The sequence below is a fragment of the Rutidosis leptorrhynchoides genome, chromosome 1 (assembly GCF_046630445.1).
Source record: "Rutidosis leptorrhynchoides isolate AG116_Rl617_1_P2 chromosome 1, CSIRO_AGI_Rlap_v1, whole genome shotgun sequence".
Taxonomy (NCBI): domain Eukaryota; kingdom Viridiplantae; phylum Streptophyta; class Magnoliopsida; order Asterales; family Asteraceae; genus Rutidosis; species Rutidosis leptorrhynchoides.
Genome location: NC_092333.1, coordinates 337,708,634 through 337,732,897, shown reverse-complemented (window position 1 = coordinate 337,732,897; position 24,264 = coordinate 337,708,634).

Sequence of the window (24,264 nt, the reverse complement as noted above, 5' to 3'; positions counted from 1 at the left end):
CCAAGCAAGTATATCAAATTGTGCGCATGTATGCTTGACCCCAAGCAAGTAATCAGAATGTATGCATGTATGCTTGACTCCAAGCAAGTATCAAAGTGTGCAAAAGCATGTATCAAGTAGCCAAGTATGAACCTGAGAAACATATAGAAAACTATCAACGAAAAACGTTGGTGAAATCATAGGTGTTTGTAAACGTTGTTTTTGAACCACAAGATTTTGTATTTCCATAACGTTGATTATCTAAATCGTTTGCATTCCAAAAGTTTGTTCGCGAGTACCCAATTATCAAGACTTAACTATTTTGCACCCTATTACGTAGTGTTAGAACATACACTAAACCCGAAAATATATTTCATCCACTAACGGTAGCGAACCGTCCGAATGAGGCTCGTCAAGCCCATGTGATCACATAATATAAGTTCTCGCTTACACCCTGCAAGTGTAACTAATGATAATCGAATTGAGGCTTTTTGTTCTAACTCGCACGTGGAATGTTTGTTTTCGTACTTGTGTTCAAAGTATAATAGTATGATACATATATGTTTCTCATCCCATAGTTTAAAGCGTAAAAGTTGTTGAAAAGGTTGGAGTATGATCTCACCTCGAGTGCACGAGTATAAATGTACTTCACAAAGTAAATGTGTGCATGAAAGTTGCTTAGTCATGACCTAAACAAGTAAGTTGTATTAATTAACTGGTTACGACACAAGGTCGGGTGAAATGTGTTCAATTAGCCCTATGTCTCGTTACGACTCGATTATATAGCATGTGAATCACGTTGTCAAGTTTCATGCAAGAATCAAGTATAAAGCATGTTAGAACGATTGCAAAAGTGTTTGGTTAAGTTTGACTAAAAGTCAAACTTGGTCAAAGTCAACGAAAAATTCAACGAGGTCGGGTCGGGTCCCGAACTATTTTCCTGAGCTTAGAAGTCATGTATAAGCATGTTGGCCAAGTTTCATATCAATCGGGGGTGCATAGCATAGCTAGAATTAAACGAAAACGGAGATTTTTGGGCAGTCTGCCTCAGATGCACCGCATCTGAGGCAGATGCGCCGCATCTGCATCTGTATCAGCCATTTCTGGGCAGTTTAACACTTGGACGATTTCAACTTCAAAGAACCATAACTTATGAACCGTAAACATTCAAAACACGTATCTTATATCGTTGGAAAGGTAATTTAAAGAGGAATACACTAAACACATTTCATCAATCAATTCCATCATTAACAACATTCAAAACCTCAATAAATGATCGTTAAATGTTCAAAATCGAAGTTTCAAGTTCATAAAACGCATTTCTTGACTCGGGAATCCAATTTACGCATACGATACGCCATTTTGAAGGTAATGAAACATAAAATACAACTAATCACTAACTAATAACATTTCATGGTATTCAAAGCATCAAAAGTTCATTTTAGAGTTCATCAAACCCTAATTAAAATCATGAATTCAACCATTTTGTAAATGAAGCTTTTTCTAAATCAACCTACACATCAAAATGAAGCTAGTGATACTAGTAACACAATTAAAACATGAACTTTAACAATTTAACAACATTTAATCACCCAAAACTCAACATTAAGCAAATCCATTTCAAATGTTCAAACTAGTTACTCAAAACAACAAATCGAGCAAACTAAACATATATTCATGTTAGACTTGAGCCATAGACTCTAATTAACACCATTTCAAGTATATAAAATGAATTTAGAGAAATTTAGTGTTTTAAAAAAGTTACCCAAATGAGATGAAATTGGTATCAAGTTGTAGAGGATGAAGAGAGGATTCCAAATATGTAATTTGTTTTGATGTTTGATTGCTTGAATTGAAATAGATGATGAATCTTTGTGAAGATCAAAAAGATGTAAAAAAATTGGAAGTATTAGTTGAAATGAAATGGGTGGAGGAGGTGAATGGTTGACTAGTTGACCTAGTCAACTAGTTTGCCCTCTAGCCAACTTTGGTCCTTCAAGTTTCAAAGCGGGTGTGTGAATTAACCGAACGAATATTTTAAAAACGCACATTAACGAGAGATCTCATAATCGAATATCGGGAATATTAAGAACGTTAGTTAATGAAAGTTACGAATTTAGATAACGAAAGATATTATCTAAAAAAAAGACGGTGTTAAAAATAAATTTAACGGAAAAATGCGGGATGTTACATAATCTTACTTGAACTTGTTTTCGTGTCATGATTCTACTTTAAGAACTTCCATGCCATCAAAGATCCTTTGAAGCTCAAGTTTATTTCTCATCATTTCCAGTAGGTTTACCTACTATACTTGAAGTAGTAATGATGTTCATAACATCATTCGATTCATAGTTATATACTATCTTATTCAAAAAATATAACTTTTAATCACTAGAACATAGTTTAGTTAATTCTAAACTTGTTCGCAAAGAAAGTTAATCCTTCTAACTTGACTTTTAAAAACAACTTAACACTTGTTTTGTAACGACCCAACCCGTTATCCAAGAGAATACGCAAAATAAAAAAAATTTCAAAACTGCTCTGCCCAGATTTTGCCATTTTCGTTTAAAGATCTCCCACTTCCCGTCACTTTTAGACGAAACGCTTTTCACAACACATTATAATAAGTAAAACTAACACGTTCCAATAATAAAATAGTTTTACGACACCGGGCCCACATATGCCCGAATTACGAGTTTCGTACAAAATATAAGTTTCGACCACATTAGTTTAATTTCCAAACAACACTTTGAGCATGGTGTTTGGGGTTAAACTACCCAAATCTTGGTCGAACTTCCAAAAGCTAAACCCTCGAGAGGCAGTACTAATCCAAGTGGATACTTTTGCCCTTGTCCACGTCGGATCCCAAAAAGGTAAACAACGAGAGGGTAAGCTAACGCTTAGTGAATGCAATAATTATACATATACATATATAATTTACTTGCTTGCAAAGACTTACATAAATACCGTATACGAGCTAGCAATTTAGCAACTATGCAATCACAATGCAAAACTAGATATTCGCAATCTCAATAAGCTAGCATTACTAATAGCATATAGTTCTCAATTCGATATGCTAAAACTATCACACATAACCATGGTTAACCATAATGCATACAAGGAAACGGTACTCGTACAATGACCATTGGTACTTGCACGATGACCATTAGTATAAACTAACCCCTTAGGTGGACATCCGCACTTACTGAACCACCCTTCACGCACATGTGGTCTCCATCGCACAAAAGAGTAGTGAATCCACACACCCGGATAACACTATAGTGAATCCACACGCTCGGATAACACTAACCACAAGACCGCAAGCAAATACACTATATACGCACATATATAATTATTCCACTCACCTTAACGCCTTTGGTGAACGAGAAATCAAGTTTGAAACCTTCGATGTAACGTACCTATTACATTATGCACACGAATTAATCTCACAAACACGTTGGTTAACCAATTCACACTATCCTAGTGTCATTTGACCCATAATGAAATTTCAACACATTTGCACTCTTAACCCTAATATTAGGTCAACTACGTCAAAACCAAACACTAACCAATTATGGCCTTAACACCCTTATTAACACAAGGTTAGCACATTTTCATACATATTTAACAACCTATCACCCAAGACTCATTTGACCCATTTCAAGGTTAACACACCCATTTGGGTCGCCAACATGCCCAATAACACCTACTTACTTAATATCAAAGTGTGCTAGTGATTAACTAACCATCTAAGACTCATAAACACCAATTATCACTTTGAAACCCTAGGTTATTCATTCTTTAGTCCTCATGACTCAATCTTACCCGAAAACCCCCAAAATCACCAATAATGGGTTTTATGTTCATCACTAACCCAAAACCCTAACCCTTAAACAAATTAAAATAAGGAAATCAAGATTAGAGCTTACCACCACAATCACAACGTAGCTAGTGATTAGATGAACAACTTTAATATACACACTTTAGCCCGAAATCAACTTCTTCCTCCTTGATTTGAGCTTTCTCTTTCTTAAAGTGTTTCTCACTCTAAAATTGAATGGGAGAGAAGATGATGTTGGTGGTTGTGTTGAATGTGTTTCAACCACCACAAAACTAGCCATAAGTGACCTAAACCCGGCCTCATGTGAAAGGAAAAGAATGCCCCTCATTTAACTTTAATTAAAAAAGCAGGAATCTGCTAACAGCAGTAGTGCACATCGCGCACACTTACCCTTGCGTGGCGCGTACAACGGTTTGGGCAGACTCTGACCTCTGTTTAATTACACAATGCTTCCCACACTTTATGTACTCGATTTACACTTCTGTACAATAATTATTCGGGTCTTACATGTTTTATATCTATATGATATGCTAACTTGATGAGTTAAAACTTGGAAACACGAAGAACACCGTAAAACCGGACATACGCCGTCGTAGTAAAACCGGGGACTGTTTTGGGTTGGATAATTAAAACTATCTTAATCTTTGAATTTAAAGTTGGTTTTCTGGAAAAATGATATTTCATATGAACATGATAAAATATCTAAAAATCATGGTTAAACACAAAGTAGAAGTATATTTTTCAAAATGGTCATCAAGATATCGTTCTTTGACGGAAATGACTACCTCTTTCAAACTCCGACTTGTAACCTATAACTTCGACTATAAACCACCACTTTTTTAGTTTAGTTTTATGAAATACAGTTCGTTACAAAACCATAGCAAATTGATTTACTCAAAACGGATTTGTAATGAAGAATTTATGGGCAAAACAATATTGGTTAGAAATGGCTAAAATGATTACGGAATTATTTTGATAAAATCTATACTAACAATATCCTAGCAAACTTTTCTTGTATTATACACGTATTCTAACATGTCATGAGTTACACAATACGTCAGATAAATCGAAAGACACCATATACACAATACGTCGAGATAACTTCAAAGACAATAACTGTATCGTGGGTCATGATTGAGTTTTATACAATACGTGTATACTATGTCTTGATGATTTTGGGGTGATGTATCGATCTATATATGTACTACTAACTGTGGACTACTATTTGTGGACTACTAACGTTGGACTGCTAAATTAACAACTTAAATTGTCAACACGTAAATAAAAATATGATGTGAATGTATTTCTATCATAATTTGATATATATGTATATATTTGTTATAGGTTCGTGAATCGATCCGTGGCAAAGTTTGATTTTCGACGAATTGAAAATTTGTGAAAGTGAGTTATAGTCCCATTTTTACTATCTAATATTTTTGGAATGAGAATACATGCAGCTTTGTAAATGTTTTACAAAATAGACACAAGTACTTGTACTACATTCTATGGTTGGATTACTATACCGAATATCGCCCCTTTTTAGTCTGGTAACATAATAATTAGTGAACGCCACTATTTGATGCGAATCCTAAAGGTAGATCTATGAGCATTGACATGCCCCAGTCAGATAATTTGAACTGCTTTAATACTTCGATTTAAATGGTGATTGTGATTTCCGGTATATGGCATACTTGCGAGTATGCAGGGGATATTCTATATGCATTATGTTAATGTCGGTTACCAGGTGTTCATCATACGAATGATTTTTATACACTTGCGAGTGTATGATTATTTATAAAATGAAATCTTGTGGTCTATTATTACAATTTGATATATAGGTTAAACCTATAACTCACCAACATTTTTGTTGACGTTTAAGCATGTTTATTCTTAGGTGATTATTAAGAGTTTCCGCTGTTCAATGCTAATTAAAGACAAGAATTGGAGTCAGCATGCTTGTATGATAGTGGTTAAAAACTGCATTCGGAAAACACTTCGTTGTATCATATTATTGTAAACCATTATGTAATGGGCATGTGTAAATGTCATATTTTAGATTATCATTACTTATTAATCTACGTTATGTCTTTTAAACCTTTGTCGATAAATAAAGGTTATGGTTTGTTTTAAAAACGAATGCAGTCTTTGAAAAACGTCTCATATAGAGGTCAAAAACCTCTCAATGAAACCAATTAATATGAAACATTTATAATCGATATGAACGGGGCATTTCAGTTAGCATTAGATCATTGGTCTTAGAGAACTAGAAATTTACATTAGTGTGTCTAACTGAGTTTGTTAGGATGCATTAGTGAGTCTGGACTTCGACCGTTTCTATTTTAAAAACAATTGCTTAACACTTTTGTTGGAAACTATATTTTTTTTACATGTAAATATTATGTGGTATATTACTAATGTGGTAGTTAATGTGTGATAGATGTCTACTTCTAGCACCAATCTCATTATCACGTTCAACGACTCCGAAGTCGAATCTCCGGCAAAGGTACCAATCACCGACTTACCTGATAACAATGATGACCTAGAGTCAGATGCATTTTGGGAAGATTAACAAATTCTGGAAGAAGAAGAACCGGAAGAAGAAGAACTGGAAGAAGAAGAAGAAGAAGAACCGAGAGAAGAAGAACCAGAAGAAGAAGAAGAATCGGAAGAAGAAGATCCGGAGGAGGAAGTGTTAAAAGTCACAGAGGAACGATTGAATAAGGAAAGATCTTCAACCAATGTACCAAAGTTAAAAATGGTTGATGGTGTCTCCGCTGAGGAAGAAAAATACTGGAAAGATTTCCAATTTCCTGAAGAACAGGAAGAGAATCCTGATGAGGATTCCGATGAAGTGATATAAATTACACCGGCCCAGTTTAATAAAGAAAAAGAAAACAATAAGGGAAAATCTCCATCTATCAAGATAGAGAAACCCGATCCCAAACCTAATGAACCCTATGTTATCATGAAATACCCTGATGGAATATACCGTAAACACCCGTACTACTTAAACTTTGATTATAGACCGGGAACATCTAAGAGGCCAGATTTTTCTAAAACATTTATGAAAAGGACTGCTCGTATTAGTACTGGCCCATTTATCCCTAGGAAATTAGCAAAACGAACCGAGTCCTAGCAAAACGAACCGAGTCCTAGGAAGAAGAAGCAAACAAGTATGAATAAAGATTTGTAGTCATTTACTCTTACCATACCATGTAATATATGTATTGTAGCGTGCTTGTACTTTTATAATATATGCTTTTAATGTTTTGTTATTCTATCATCTTGTACAGATCTAATTTTCGTCTCTTTTACAGTATAAAAATACAATATGAACGTTAGGGATAGACAACTGAATATGTTAGAAAACCTACCACAAGAAATGGTTGTTGAGATCTTGTCTAGAGTGGGTCAAGATTCATCGGCTCAATTGTTTATGATAAAGTTAGTTTGCAAGGCATTTGAAAGGCATTCCAAGGATGCCTTGGTTTATAGAAGGCTTTCCTTCGATAGGTGGTGTATCTCACACTGGAGAAACCCTAAGTTGGTCCAAATTTCCTTTAGGGCTATGTATTCTGGAAGCCCTAGTTCAATTTTTTGCTAGGGTTAAGAGCCTATTTTGACTACATACATCCCAATATAGGACTTTGTTCATTAGAGAAGGCTTCAAACATGCAACTTAAAGAAGCATGTTACGTTTACAGGTTAGTTATGTTTGCGTCTCACCAAACTGAGAAAAAGAACATCGGGTTACAACTTCTTAATAGAACATTCCCACTGGTAACGGATTTAGTAGCTGTGGTGAGAGATAAGGTTTTTGATTTGTTACGGCGCTGTTAGATATTATGTAACCCCCGTCCTTTTGACGACATTACAACGTGCTACTCTACCAAAGGCCACAACGGTTATTTTCCACTTGACCAAGGATGGGAAATAGTATTGGTGAAATCCGATTGCATGACTTTTTTTTAGTCCTATGAATTACGTGTCTTTATTGAACAATTTGAGTTTAACTAGAATTGTCTTAACAGCTACTTTGTATCATAGTTATCGTGTGCTATATTTCATGTTGTATGTAAAATAGTGGTATTGTATGATTGTAAAATATTGTATTAATGTTTGAACACGAAGCATTATTGTAATTAGTTTTTCATGATAGAATTGTAGTAGTTGAATTGTATATTAGCTATTAAGTATGAACTTTAACGGGTAGGTACTACCCGAATTAAAAATTATAAAACGCTAATATGAAGAAAAGGCTTTTATAAATAAGTTCATATTATGCTACGAAATACAATTGACTACTTCTAATATTCTATATGATTAACTTAACTCTTTTGGCTATTTTTGAAGGAAATGGCACCGACTACTCGACAGAACTTGAATAGGGACGAAGTGACTCGACCAACGGGAGAGGAGATGAATAGGGCGATTCGAGCGATCTTCCCTTTCGACGTAGTGCGTAACACTTTGATTAGGTTGATTTAGATAGAATCCGGACGGATTGACCTCTAGCGAGGAAGATTTCTGAAATGCCCCGTCCTATTCCATAAGGACGAATACAATAACATATGGTTACATTGCGAGGTATTTGACCTCTATATGATACATTTTACAAACATTGCATTCGTTTTTAAAAGACAAACTTTCATTTCATCGAAAGTTGATGACATGCATACCATTTCATAATACATTCAAACTATAATTGACTTAATAATAATCTTGTTGAACTTAACGACTCGAATGCAACATCTTTTGAAATATGCCATGAATGACTCCAAGTAATATCTCTAAAATGAGCAAATGCACAGCGGAAGATTTCTTTCATACCTGAGAATAAACATGCTTAAAAGTGTCAACCAAAAGGTTGGGGAGTTCATTAGTTTATCATAATCAATATTCATTTCCATCATTTTTATAGACCACAAGATTTCATATTCATAAACAATTATACACTCGCAAGTGTATAAAAATCATTCATATGAATTGAACACCTGGTAACCCATATTAACAAAAGGCATCAAAAATATCCCAAGGATAAACAGAACCACTCATCTGTAGAGATTAGATCGACAGAACCACTCATCTGTAGAGAATAGATCAACAGAACCACTCATCTGTAGAGAACAGAACCACTCGTCTGTTAGAGAATTGATCTATCATTCGCTTCAATTAGTGGCAATTATAATAAACACTAATTCTTATGTTACCAAGATAATAGAAGTGATATCCGGTATAATAGTCCAACCATATAATGTAGTTTTGAGTACTTGTGTCTATTTCGTCAAACATTTATAAAAGCAGCGCATGTATTCTCAGTCCCAAAAATATATATTGCAAAAGCATTTAAAAAGGGAGCAATTGAAACTCACGATACTGTATCTTGTAGTAAAATTACATATGATGGCATTGAACAAGTGTAGGGTTGGCCTCGGATTCACGAACCTATGTTAATTATATATATTTATATGTTGGTCAATATTTTTCTAACAATTTAGGTCAGATCGTAGTGTATCACAATCCTAATGCTCGAGATTATCATGCAAGAGTCAACAAAAGTCAACTTGACCCAAAATGAATTCTAATATCTATACGTGTTTATTATATAACTTAAATATAGTTATTTTATATATTTAAATATATTTATCAAATTTTATTAGAGTGAATAATACAAGTCCTTTATTAATAAATAGAATTTTATATTAAAATTTATATATGATAAAAATATACTTTTATATATCTTAAGTAATAAAATTTATAAAGTTCATTTAATATCATAAAAATATAGTGGTATGTATTATTAATATAATTATATTACGTGTGGTAAAAATATCTTTGTATCACATATTTATTTGATAAAATAATATTGATAATAATAATAATGAGTAAAAATGTATTATCTTGTAATAATAATAATAATTATTATTATTCTACTAATACTAATAATAAAAATATTTATTTACTAATGATGATATTAATTATAATAAAATGATAATCCTAATCATGATAATTTAAATAATAACGATACTTTTTAATATTAACTGTAATAATATTAATATTTTATATAAAAATAATAATTCTATTCAAAGTGATAAATTTTTAATAATAATAATACTAAAATGATAATAATAATGATATTTTATAAAAACAATGATATTTCTTATTAAAAATGATAATGTTAATAAAAATGATAGTTTTAATATTAATGATACTTTTAATAATAATAATACTGATAAAAATAATAAAATGATATTTTTATCTAAATTAATTTCTTACAATATTTTAATTTCATCATGATACTTATACTCATTATTTTTTAATCAATTTGTTTAATAGCTTTTATAGCTATAACCTCCATAGCTATAACCCGTAATTTCCATAGCTATAACCCGTAATTTCCTTAGTTCTATCCTACTCGACAAACCCGTATGAAATAACTTGCCCAGAACTTCGTCGTAGTATTTTATGTAAATACTTAATAATAATAATAATAATAATAATAATAATAATAATAATAATAATAATAATAATAATAATAATAATAATAATAATACGTTTAATAATAATAATAATAATACGTTTAATAATAATACGTTTAATAATAATATTAAGCTTAATAATAATAATAATAATATAAATAATAAATAAAATAAATATTACGGAGTAAGTAATAAGATAGAGAGATTGAAATGTGAGCCGAGCAAAATAAACGATCGAGCTTTATAGGCCAAACTGAATCCATGAGCTCCGCAATTACGGGACATTTGAGTGTGATAGGGCCGCGATTATGGCATGTCCAAATCCAGCTCACCATTAATTTAAAACGTGGGCTGCCGAGTTTATATTATATTTTAATATATAATATATTTAATTTATATAATTAATTATATATTATATTATATTCACGTGCATAGTTGACTTGTAATTTTTGTTCCAATGTCTAGTACATTGTCACCCAACTTATGTCTCAGTTCCGATTTTTTGAACGACGTTTTGTACGCTTAGAAAACTAGCATTTTACGTTTCGCGATGTGTACCTTTATCAAAAATTAGACTTAATTATCGATAATTTATATAAAAAAATGTTACTTGAACGTTCGAGTGTTTTGGTCATTTGCTTCTATGAATCATCGTTTCGTTATATATATATATATATATATATATATATATATATATATATATATATATATATATATATATATATATATATATATATATATATATATATATATATATAATAGTATTATTTTAAATCAAAACGTTTCCTATCAAGGTTAATATTATATTTTATCATTTTGTAAAATATATATATATATATATATATATATATATATATATATATATAAGTATATATATATATATGTATATATATATATATATGTATATATATATATATGTGTATATATATATATGTATATATATATATATATGTATATATATGTATATATGTATATATATGTATATATGTATATATATATATATATATATTCATTTAGAAATATAAATTTATATATATTAGAAATATTTATATAATATTTATATAATATTTAGTTTTTCAAAACTAATTATATTTCAGAGTTTATATAATTTAAAATCGTTTTCATAATATAACATAATTTGATATGAATCATTAATGTACTAGCGTTTATTCTGACTTCTCAAATATTCTAATTAACTTATTTAAATATGAATCGAGTCACTAATCGAATACTAATATCGCTTATTAAATAATTTGAAATATATATAAACACGTTTTTAATTACACGTTGCAAGTTATTTATATATTTATATTTAATTAAATCACGGACCGTTATCATTTGTAATTTGTCAAAAGGTTTCTAGAAAGATTCTAAATTTTAAAATAACGTTAAAACCTTTATCCTTATTAAAATGTCTCGATAACAATTTGTCAAAAGTGGTTCCATATATTTATAAAGTTATATTCTTTTTAAAGAAGACGTGACACTCAAATCATTTTACATAATTTCTAAAATTCATAATAATAAAAGATAATGATAATAACCTTAACAATCTACTTCTTGACAAATTGTAAACCATGCTAATCTTTCAAAATATATTGTAGTACGTTTTATATCTTTGAAACAATAATTATATGTACTTTTGATTTATAAAACTTTAATTATATATTCAAATTACATTATAAAACGTTTTAGTAATATAACTCTTTTAGACTGAAAATGTTTTTGTACGTTTGAATTAAATCAAATAATTATTATAAAGTTTATTTTTCTAAAACTAATTATATTTAGATCATAAAAATATATTACTAGAATTTATTTTTATTTTAAATCCTTATAAGTTCGTATTAACTGGTTTAATAACAATCAAGTGTTACTATATCTATTATTTGTATTCGAAACTGCTTATATGTATGTTCAATATACTTTGTCTATATATACTTTGTCTAAACCGCTTATATCAAGTAGAAGTATGTTTTTCAAAATGGTCATCAAGATGTCGTTCTTTGACGGAAATGACTACCTCTTTCAAACTCCGACTTGTAACCTATAACTCCGACTATAAACCACCACTTTTTTAGTTTAGTTTTACGAAATACAGTTCGTTACGAAACCATATCAAATTTATTTACTCAAAACGGATTTGTAATGAAGAATTTATGGGCAAAACAATATTGGTTAGAAATGGCTAAAATGATTACGGAATTATTTTGATAAAATCTATACTAACAATATCCTAGCTAACTTTTCTTGTATTATACACGTATTCTAACATGTCATGAGTTACACAATACGTCAGATAAATCGAAAGACACCATATACACAATACGTCGAGATAACTTCAAAGACAATAACTGTATCGTGGGTCATGATTGAGTTTTATACAATACGTGTATACTATGTCTTGATGATTTTGGGGTGATGTATCGATCTATATATGTACTACTAACAGTGGACTACTAATTGTGGACTACTAACGTTGGACTGCTAAATTAACAACTTAAATTGTCAACACGTAAATAAAAATATGATGTGAATGTATTTCTATCATAATTTGATATATATGTATATATTTGTTATAGGTTCGTGAATCGATCCGTGGCTAAGTTTGATTTTCGACGAATTGAAAATTTGTGAAAGTGAGTATAACGTTTCACATAACACATTTTATTTCGTAGATGATTATCTAAAACGAATAAGTATAACGTTATACGTTTAATACCTTGTTAACGTTTTCAAGTCACATAATCGATTTCATAATTTATTTTCAAATCAACCAAACCGTTTAATGTTTTATTAATATTCCTCAATTTAATACACACACACACACACATATGTATATATATATATATATATATATATATATATATATACATATCTATTTACACATCATTGTTCTTGAATCATCGAAAACGGCCAAAGGTTAATTAAATGTATGACAACAGTTCAATTTTTTTTTTTGAGACTTAGCATAACAGACTTTTCTTATCGTGTCGGAAACATATAAAGATTAAGTTTAAATTTGATCGAAAATTTTCTGGTCATCACAGTACCTACCCGTTAAAGAAATTTTGTCTCGAAATTTGAGTGGGATCGTCATAGCTGACAATAAGTATGTTTTTATGACGCATACGAGCTTGAAATTAGAGTTTTAGCATCGGTGAGTAATTTGGATAAAACAATTTGTTTATGTGAATAGTACAAGTGAAGTTATCATAAAAGAGGAAAATGAGTAAATGTAGATTCGTCATATCTTTTGACGTAGATAGGATTGATTTCCAGAGTTCAAGGGATTTGGAGGAAATCTTCGTAATAAGATTTGATTTTTCGGTAATTAAGGAAATTAGGATCCTCTTTGGTTAAATGCAATAATCTGTCTTGATTGCTCTGTCTGATATTTCACTATAAATCCTCCCTCTTGGTTCCCTTATTTTCATAGCTCATACCTTCTATTCTTTCTCCCTCTATTCATACTTTAAAACATTCGTCGATATGCTCTGAAATGCCCCGATCATACCGATTATAAACAATTCACAATAGTTGATTTCATTGCGAGGTATTTGACCTCTATATGATAAGTTTTACAAAAATTGCATTCATTTTGAAAAGATAAACTTTCATTTCAATGAAAGTTGACAGGCATGCATACCCTTTAATAATATATCCAAACCAAAAGGTTAGTGAGTTCATTAGTTTATCGTAACCATCATTTCAATATTTTAATAGACCACAAGATTTCAAATTCATAAATAAGGTGCAGGTCTGCTCACTGTTCAAAATTCATTCATACGAATTTAACACCTGGTAATCGACATTAACAAAATGCATCTAGAATATCCCCAACATAACGCATTCGCAAATATGCTCATAGCATACAAACAGGCCACTCTTTTAAATATGACGGTTGTGTACACCTCACAAACAGGTCAAATCTTTTAAAGCTGGCGGTTGCATACTAAAATCGATGTACTAAAACAGTTCAAATTCTCTGACTGGGGCTTGTCAAGGCCCATAGATCTATTTTTAGGATTCACATCAACTAGGGGGTCTGTTCCCTAATTCTTAGATTACCAGACTATAAAGGGGTGATATCCGGTGTATTCGTAACTCAATCGTAGAATGTTTTTAAGTACTTGTGTCTATTTCGTCAAACATTTATAAAAGTAGCGCATGTATTCTCAGTCCCAAAAATATATATTGCAAAAGCATTTAAAATGGAGTAAATGAAACTCACGATACAATATTTTGTAGTAAAAATATTCATATGACGGAACTGAACAGTGCAGGTTTGACCTTGGATTCACGAACCTATATCATTTGTATATATATTAAAATGTATAATCGTAGTCGAATAAATTTATATATTATTGTTAGTGATATAATTTTTATATCAATAACTTATATACTTTATTATATTTTCCTTTTATATATTTCAAATAAATAAAAGTATTTTAAGTTTTGGGTATTAAATATATTCTTATATATATAATCTTTTGTTTGCAAAATAATAGTTATAATAATTCTAGAATAATATTAAAAATTGATAATAATTATAATACTTAATTTTACTAATAAAGATATTAATATTAATAATTCTATGATAATGATATTAATAATAATAACCGTAAAAAAATAGTAATTTTACTGTGAATGATAGTCATGTTAATGGTTTTAGTAATTACATAATAATGTTACTCATTATGATATAAATAATAATACTTATAATGATAATAATAATAATAATAATAATAATAATAATAATAATAATAATAATAATAAAAATGATTATAAAACATATAACTATGATAATAATAATAATAATAATAATTATAATACTAATAATAATAATAACTGATAACTAATACTTATCTTAGTAACAATAATAATAATTATAATACTAAATGATAATACTAATAATAACAATAATTATATTATTATTAATTTGATTAATGATAATAATAATCATTTTATTATTGTTTGTACTAACAATACTTAACATAGTAACAATAATTAATAACAATAATAATACTAATAATAATAGTAATAATAATAAAATAACAAAATTACTACCTCACACGAATTAGACTTCAAAAAGAATAGAACTCCATTGCCAGGGCTCGAACCCTCGACCTCTCGCTAACCCGCAAACACTCCAAACCATCGAACCATTTTAATTTTTCTGAATATATTAGCTTTTTACTTTATTTAATACGTTTTTCTGTTTACCCTTCTTCTTCAATTTAGTCGACCAAAATCAAGCATAACAACAGTTTTAATTGTTTGGATTAGAAATTGTGATAGAAACAGAAACGATTAGAATGTGGTTGGGCTGATTTATTAGAGCAGAAAATAAAAAAATAAGCTGCAGTGCTTCGAACTCAAGAACACAACTCAAACATCAAAATCAAATTTTAGGGTGTTTCAGACCATGATTTCTAAATGAAATAAGTTTTAAATTGTTCCTGGAAACTTTCTGGACCTTCAATTTAATATGAAACACAAAAATGAATCCGAATTTTGATGAAGAACAATCGGTTGACTTTTTAAATTTGAAGTTTGACTTCCAAATTCGTATTCAATAAGAAAAATTGGGAATTGATACTTTACAGGCAGTTTGAGTGAGGGATTTTTGACAAAACTACATTTATACATTTTGAAATTGAATTCGAATTCGGGGTTTTTGAAATTTAAGTTCAAAACAGAGGTGCCGAAGTTTTTTTCTGTTTTAGTTTGGTTTTTCCTTCTTGAATTGCAGTCGAAGGTTTATATAATGTGAATGAGGGAGTGATGTAGTAATATATTGGATCACAATTTTTTGTATTTGGCAAATTGAAATCGACCTGTAACTGATTGTGTTGATGCATGTTCTGTAAGTCCCTAGACATCTTGCCTACGTTTGTGATTAGTACTTCGGTTTATGGGATACCATGATCGCTCTTTATTATCCTATCTGTGTTTGTATATGGTTACAGGTACTGTAGGAACGCGATACGGATGTTTGACTATGTTAGACTTAGTCAGACGTACGAGTGAAGCATCACTCGTACGGCTGACAGGCTCATACGCACGGTTGATGCTGAGCTAAGTCATAATTATAACCTGAATGAGAAGACACGAGTGAGTGATCACCCGTACGACTGATGAAACCAACTCGTACATGTGATGGATGACTCGTACGGGTGAGTCAACAGCAGGGGTATATAAAGTCTTATGTTCTTCATTTTAGGTTAAGCCTCTCTCACACACAATCACTCAGATCTGGTTCACCTGATCCGATTCTCTCTCAACCCAAATCACTCCTGCTAGTGAATAATAGCTCTAGGCATTAATCTAATCACAATCCTTGTTGTGGTTTGACTAATTTAATCCCAAAAAGCTACCCATATTCACTCGTGTTGGTTGTTGTATGGAATATTTCGGTTATAATCCTGGTTTTGATTGTAAATTGGTCTTGGCGGTTGATAATTATTCTAATAATTATTTCCAGGCCTTTGGTTTAGATATGAAATATTCTCTCTTTGTTCCATTGTTAGTTCAATACTGAGACAATCTTTTGTCAAATGTAGTCCTCCACACTGCTCACAACTAATTCGTATTGAGTGAATATCCTTAGTCATCTTTTCCATTCGTCTCTCGACAGCGTCTATCTTTGCGGAAATGGAATCTAAGTCATGGCTAGAATCGGCTCTAGCTGCTTTAGATGATCTAACGATATCTTTTTCTTGATGCCACTCATGTGAGTGGGAAGCAGTGTTATCAATAATTTTGTAAGCATCAGTTTCTGTTTTCTTCATAATGGAACCACCAGCTGCTACATCGGTGTCTTTCCTTGTAGTGATGTCGCATCCTTGGTAGAATATTTGTACTATTTGACAGGTGTCTAAACCATGTTGCGGACATCCTCTCAATAACTTTCCAAATCTTGTCCATGCCTCATATAGAGTTTCATTTGGTTTCTGTGTGAACGTAACAATTTCTCCTTGACGTCTCACGGCTTTAGATGCCGGAAAGAATTGTTTAAGAAATTTTTCAACTAAAACATCCCATGTATCAATCGCCCCTTCAGGTAACGATTCCAACCAATCTTTGGCTTCTCCCTTTAAAGTCCAGGGAAATAACATGAGATATATCTGTTCATCCTCAACTTCTAGGATTTTAAATAGTGTGCAGATCCTATTAAAGGTACGAAGATGTTCATTTGGATCTTCCTTCGGCGCACCACTAAATTGGCATTGATTAGTTACCATGTGTAGAATTTGTCCTTTGATTTCATAATCTGGCGCATTAATGTCTGGATGAGTAATTGAATGACCTTGGCCAGTGCGTTTAGCTCTCATTCGGTCTTCCATACTTAAAGGTTCCAGATTTTCCATAATTGAATTTGTTGAATCTGAATCACTAGAGGATTCTGATTTAATGGTTCGTTCCTCAACAATCTCTGATTGAATGATTGGTGGTTCCGGAGGAAAAATTAATGGTTCAGGATCTATGAATCGTCCCTGAATATTCTCCGGATTCTCAATTGTGAGGTCGGGTTCAAAAAATGGATTATTGGAAATTTGAATTGGAGTACTTGGTCGACTGGATGACGATTCTAAAGAAAAATCAACAGCAGTAATATTAGCTAGATGTCTTGATCGAGTTACAGGTGGTGAACGTACAAAAGGTGGTGAACGTCTTGCTCAGTGCATTCACTGAATATCCTATTAGTTTTTAAAAGGAAAGAAAAATTATATAAGTTATCCAATTAATAGACTTTTCTGATTTTGCCCACTTTTCGAATAGCCAAAAGATGCAGCAGAGGGGCAGGATTCGTTTGGTCTCAATATAATTGAGTACTGTTTGGCTCCAATAACCCGGTCCACGTACAAATCCAACTATTACTACGAACCAGAAAATTTTGATGTCTATCAATTTAACCACTCAAAATAAATTTTCTTAATTTTAAGAAATTTAGAGAAGAAGTAGAATAAAAATCTATGTCCTAAAACTAGAATTGCGAGAAATAAGAAAGAAAAAGAGCGCGTCGAAAAAGGTCGAAAAAGAAAAGGGTTGAAAAATAAAAGGCGTCGAAAAATAAGAAAGAAAAAGAGTGACTTATAAAACTTTAAAACACTCGACTAACCCAATCTTATTATTATCACTAACTTAAAATTAAAATTGCAAATTGAGATTACTAATTGGAGTGATAATTGATACATAGGTAAAAGGCGTCGAAAAATAAAAATAAGAAAGTAGCGCGTCGAAACTTAAAAAGGAACTAAAAACTAAGAATTAAAAGTTGCGTCTAAAAATATTAAAGCTTAAAAGAAATACTATATCCCAAATGGCAATATCTTAAAAAGGTACTAAAACTTAAAAAAAAACGTCGCAAAATTCTAAAGCACCTAAATCTTAGTCTAAAGAAAAAGCACTTAAGGGAATTTACGGCAAAGCCTAAAAATCTAGAAGTAAAAATAATTATGGCAAAAACTATAACTTAAAACTAATTACGAGCGAAAAATACAAATATTACGAATAAACAAATAAAAAGATACAAAATATAAAAATAAACTTAAAGTTGTAAAAAGTACAATTTTTATAAAAATATTATTTTTATGTTATTTATTTTATAAAACTATTACTTTTATATATATAAATAAAACTAATTAAAATTAATTATTACAAATTAATTAAAACTTAAACTAAATAATAAATTAATTAACTAATTTAGGGTTTATTAATAATAATAATTAATAATACTCCGTAATTAATGCGATTAGGGTTTCTGGTGGTGTCAGGGTGGCTCCGCGAGTTGCGGTACATCTGGCAACAAACTCCGCGAGTCGCGGGGTATGAAATTTCAGATTAGGTGGTTTCGTTTGACAGGTTTCGTAATTATTATTTTTTATTTTTCTGTTTTTAATTTAATTAATATATTTATATAAATTTAATAAAACTTATATTTTAAAAAGTAAAATAAAAATAGAAATATTTTATAATTTTATAAATAAAAATCTTAAAACTAGATTTATACATATATATTTTTTCTTTTTCGGTTTTTAAATTTTTATATTTTTTTTAATATTTAAAATGTATTTTTACAAAAACTAAATAAAACTTAATAAAAATTCTCTTTTTTTTTTATGTGTGTGGCGTTTCGCTTCGTCGTTCTCCAGCAGCGGCGCCAAAAATACTTGATGTTAAAGCTAAGGGGTATAAAATACTATTAAATTTTACTAGGAAAAACTATTAAATACGATACAATTTTACACAAGATATTTATTTATTTATAGAATGGATATACTTAAACCTTGCTACAACACTTATAGGCAGTGTACCTAATAGTACAGTAGTGTAGTTTTTAGTAAGTCCGGTTCGTCCACAGGGAATCTTTTAAACAGAGCTTAACGCTATATTAGTTTTACTTTATAAAAATATAAATATATATATATAAGTAATATTATTATTATAAAGGGGGGTTTTTACCGTTTAATGACCGGTTTGTCGATTTTTAAAACTTTAGTCGCAGTTAAAACCTAATGTAAAATATTAAAAATAAATACAAGACTTAATTTAAAGCGTAAAGTAAATAACGATAATGAAATTGCGATAAATAAAATTGCGATAAAATAAACTTGCGATAATTAAAAAGTGCGATAATTAGAAGTGCAATTAAATATAAAATAAAGGAAATTAAATATGAAATAAAATAATTATGCTTATTTAAACTTCCGTAATCATGATGTTTGACATGTTGATTTTAGTTTTATGCCCATGGGTTAATTGTCCTTTGTCCTGGATTATTCAATATCTCCGTCTGGTTTTTGTCCATAACAGTCCATCAGTCATAAATATAAAGTGCGAGTATCCTCGTCAAATTATCCTTATACCCGAAGTCAAATATTCCAACTAATTGGGGACTTAAACTGTAACAAGGTTTTAATACTTTGTTATCAATTATGCCAAGTGTCCTTGTACATAATTTCACCCCTGTTTTAATAATTCTAGTGGCTATTAATCCATTCTCGTGTCCGGTTAAATGAACGATTATTCGTACATATAAATACCCCGTCCATCGTGTCCGATCGAGTGTATATGGTTATTTATAGGGACGTCCAATTGTAAATCTTTATATTAAAATTAACAAACTATCATTTAGTTAAACAAATATAAAGCCCATTAATAGCCCATAGTCTAATTTCCACAAGTGTCGTTCTTTTGTCCAAACTCCAATTATGGTACAAAGCCCAATTACCCAATTTTAGTATTTTTAGCCCAACATCATGATTACTTCATTTTAAATAAGCATAATAATAACTTAGCTACGAGACATTAATATAAAAAGGTTGAACATAACTTATAATGATTAAAAATAGCGTAGCGTTACACGGACAGAATTTCGACTTACACCCTTACAACATTCGCTAACATACCCTTATTATTAGAAATTAAAATTAAATTTAAAATTAAAATATAATATATATATATATATATATATATATATATATATATATATATATATATATATATATATATATATATATACACACGTTTATAGAGAGATTGATAAAAGGATATATAAAACGTTCAGAATGCGCGAGCTTTTATAGGCATTTTTGTCCAGGACAGCTCCGCGAGTTGTGGCATTTTTGCACTACAAACTCCGCGAGTCGCGGAGTTCGTAAATCCAGCTCACACAAGTTTGGATCCTAGTCTGCCGACGGTTTTAATATATAAATATAATATATATATATATATATATATATATATATATATATATATATATATATATATATATATATATATATATATATATATATATATATATATATATATATATATATATATATATATATATATATATATATATAATTATATATTATATTATATTTATATACATAGTTAACTTGTAATTTTTAGTCCGTTGCGTCGAGCGTTGAGAGTTGACTCTGGTCCCGGTTCCGAATTTTCGAACGTCCTTGCGTACAATCTAATATCTTGTACTTTGCGTTTTGAATCTTGTACTCTTGTAATTCTGAGACGTTTCTTATCAATAATTGGATCTTCTTTGATTGTATTTTGTACTTTTGAGCTTTTTTGGTCGTTTGCGTCTTCAATTCGTCGAATCTATCTTTTGTCTTCACCTTTTATTATTTAACCGAATATCACTTGTAAATAGGATAATTGCAACTAAAAGCTTGTCTTTCTTGAGGAATAATGCTATGAAATATATGTTCGTTTTTAGCATTATCAATAACTTTAAACCATAATCTAAAGTCAACTAATTTAAAAAGTTTCAATAAATATTCTTATTTACCTCAAATAGAGCTCTTAACTCTGAATCTTCAACGTCACTAAACCCTAAACCCCAAACCCTAAACCCTAGCAATTCATCTTCTTCGTTGTTATTCAACAGGATAGCCCATGTAAAGCAATTTTCTCTTTTGAATATCTTGTCTGTCTTAAGAAAATCTGCAAACTGTTAACACAAATAACTGAATAATAATATGCAGCTATCAACAACTATGATCGATGGATAAAGTAAAGTAAGTAAATATAACAATGAACCGAGGCTCGGATTGATGTATAAAGTCAACTAAGAAAGCATCAAACCGTATGGCTGCAATTTGAATTTTGCCCCGCCAGTATACGATTTTATTTTTTATTAACAGTCAACCAATAGTATTCGAACTAAGCATCCATTTTCTATCTTTTCAAACAATAGAGCGAACAATAAAGATCATCGAAGACGAAGAACCGAAAAAACCGGCTAAGAAACTGAGCCTCAAATTGATGCATAAAGTCAACTAATTAATCCTGAATCGTATGGCTTCAATCTGCAGATTGCCCCGTCAACATACGGTTACAACTTTTATGAACACTTCCATATCATACAAAAAATGATCATCATTGCCTTTTGTATCTTTCCATATAATACATCTAAAATAACGAACAACCATAACAGTTAAGCAAATCAGACTGTTAACACAAATAACTGAATAATGACATGTAGCTATCAACAACTATGATCGATGGATAAAGTAAAGTATAAGTAAATATAACAATGAACTGAGGCTCAGATCGATGTATAAAGTCAACTAAGAAAGCATCAAACCGTATGGCTGCAATCTGCATTTTGCCCCGCCAGTATACGATTTTATTTTTTATTAACAGTCAACCAATAGCATTCGAACTAAGCATCCATTTTCTATCTTTTCAAACAATAGAGCGAACAATAAAGATCATCGAAGACGAAGAACCGAAAAAAACCGGCTAAGAAACCGAGCCTCAAATTGATGCATAAAGTCAACTAATTAATCCTGAATCGTATGGCTGCAATCTGCAGATTACTCCGTCAACATACGGTTACAACTTTTATGAACACTTCCATATCATACAAAAAATGATCATCATTGCCTTTTGTATCTTTCCATATAATACATCTGAAATAACGAACAACCATAACAGTTAAGCAAATCAGACTGTTAACACAAATAACTGAATAATGACATGCAGCTATCAACAACTATGATCGATGGATAAAGTAAAGTATAAGTAAATATAACAATGAACTGAGGCTCAGATCGATGTATAAAGTCAACTAAGAAAGCATCAAACCGTATGGCTGCAATCTGCATTTTGCCCCGCCAGTATACGATTTTATTTTTTATTAACAGTCAACCAATAGCATTCGAACTAAGCATCCATTTTCTATCTTTTCAAACAATAGAGCAAACAATAAAGATCATCGAAGACGAAGAACCGAAAAAAACCGGCTAAAAAACCGAGCCTCAAATTGATGCATAAAGTCAACTAATTAATCATGAATCGTATGGCTGCAATCTGCAGATTGCCCCGCCAGCATACAGATACAACTTTTATGAACACTTCCATATCATACAAAAATGATCATCATTGCCTTTTGTATCTTTCCATATAATACATCTGAAATAACGAACAACCATAACAGTTAAGCAAATCAGACTGTTAACACAAATAACTGAATAATGACATGCAGCTATCAACAACTATGATCGATGGATAAAGTAAAGTAAGTAAATATAACAATGAACCGAGGCTCAGATAGATGTATAAAGTCAACTAAGAAAGCATCAAAGCGTATGGCTGCAATCTGCATTTTGCCCCGCTAGTATACGATTTTATTTTTCATTAACAGTTAACCAATAGCATTCGAATTGAGCATCCATTTTCTATCTTTTCAAACAATAGATCGAAAAATAAAGATCATCGAAGACGTAGAACCGAAAAAAGAATGGCTACGAAACCGTGCCTCAAATTGATGCATAAAGTCAACTAATTAATCCTGAATCGTATGGCTGCAATCTCAGATTGCCCCGCCAGCATACGGTTACAAATTTTATGAACACTTCCATATCATACAAAAATGATCATCATTATTTTTTGTATCTTTTCATAGAATACATCTGAAATAACGAACAACCATAACAGTTAAGCAAATCAGACTGTTAACACAAATAACTGAATAATGACATGCTGCTATCAACAACTTTGATCGATGGATAAAGTAAAGTAAGTAAATATATCAATGAACTGAGGCTCAGATCGATGTATAAAGTCAACTAAGAAAGTATCAAACCGTATGGCTTCAATCTGCATTTTGCCCCGCTAGTATACGATTTTATTTTTAATTAACACTCAATCAATAGTGTTCGAATTGAGCATCCATTTTCTAAGTTTTCCAACAATAGATCAAACAATAAAGATCATCGAAAACCAAGAACCACTAAAAAACGGGCTAATAAACCGAGACTCAAATTGATGCAAAAACTCAACTAATTAAGCCTGAATCGTATGGCTACAATCTGCAGATTGCCCCGCCAGTATATGGTTACAACTTTTATGAACGCTTCCATATCATACAAAATTTATCATCATTGCCTTTTGTAGCTTTCCATATAATATATCTGAAATAACGAACAACCATAACAGTTAAGGAAATGT